The following is a 1387-nucleotide window of genomic DNA, read 5'->3' on the forward strand; positions in this document are numbered from 1 at the left end:
CCTCCTGAGTAGCTGGGATTACAGGTGCATACCACCACGTCCAGCTAATTTTTGTATTTTTAGTAGAGACGGGGTTTCACCATGTTGACCAGGCTGGTCTCGAACTCCTGACTTCGTGATCCACCTGCCTTGACCTCCCAAAATGCTGGGATTACAGGCATGAGCCACCATGCCCAACCTCTGGGTTACTTTTTTTACGGGGGCCTTCATGTGACTTGGTCCTGAGACCTGAGCCTTGGGCTGCACTAGTTCCTCTGGAGGTGTAGTAAGCAGGAACAGTGCAGGATTCAGACTTGTTTGGTTTGAATCTTGGTTCTGCAAGTGACTAGCTGTGTGACCTTCAGAACTTTATCTGCCCTCTCTGTGCCTCAGTTTCCCCATCTCTAAAATGGGGGGAGATGTAATAACAGTTCCTCTATTAGAAAGCTAGGTGAGCTAAGTTGTGTGGCACACAAATACATGGAATATAGTATATCCTCAATAAACTCTGTGTGTGTGCATGCACGTGTGTGTGTGTGTGTGTATGTGTGTATGTGTGTATGTGTGTCAGAGAGAGAGAAAGGAAGAGAGAGGACATGTGCTCAGGTGCAGTTGATCCAACTCCTGAGTTTATGACACACAGTCAACCTTTTGTTGATTTCTTCTCCTATACCCTCATTTCTCTTGCCAATCTCTGTCCATCCAAGACAATGATTTCAATTCATTTTGTGGATTTGGGGGATATATATTCTTGACAAAATAATCATTCTATCAAAAAGACACATCCACTTGTATGTTCATCATAGCACTATCCACAATAGCAAAGAGAGATTGGCTAAAGAAGATCTAGTACATATACAGCATGAAATACTACACAGCCGTAAAAAAGAACGGAATCATATCCTTTGCAACAACATGGACGTAGCTGGAGGCCATAATCCTAAACAAATTAATGCAGGAACAGAAAACCAAATACTGCATGTTCTCACTTATAGGTGGGAGATAAACTTTGAGTACTCATGGGCATAAAGGTGGCAGCAATAGATACAGAGTGGGAAGAGAGGGAGAAACACAAGATTGAAAAACTGTTGGGCACTATGCTTACTACCTGGGTGATGAGATCAATCATACCCAAACCTCAGTATCACGCAATATACCCATGTACCACATCTACACATGTACCCCCTGAATGTAAAATAAAAGTTGAGATTATTTTTTTAAAACACAAATTTAAGCCGGGCGCGGTGGCTCACGCCTGTAATCCCAGCACTTTGGGAGGCTGAGGTGGGTGGATCACAAGGTCAAGAGATCGAGACCATCCTGGTCAACATGGTGAAACCCTGTCTCTACTAAAAATACAAAACATTATCTGGGCATGGTGGTGCGTGCCTGTAATCCCAGCTACTCA

The sequence above is a fragment of the Cebus imitator genome, unplaced genomic scaffold (genome assembly GCF_001604975.1).
Source record: "Cebus imitator isolate Cc_AM_T3 unplaced genomic scaffold, Cebus_imitator-1.0 Scaffold126, whole genome shotgun sequence".
Lineage (NCBI taxonomy): Eukaryota > Metazoa > Chordata > Mammalia > Primates > Cebidae > Cebus > Cebus imitator.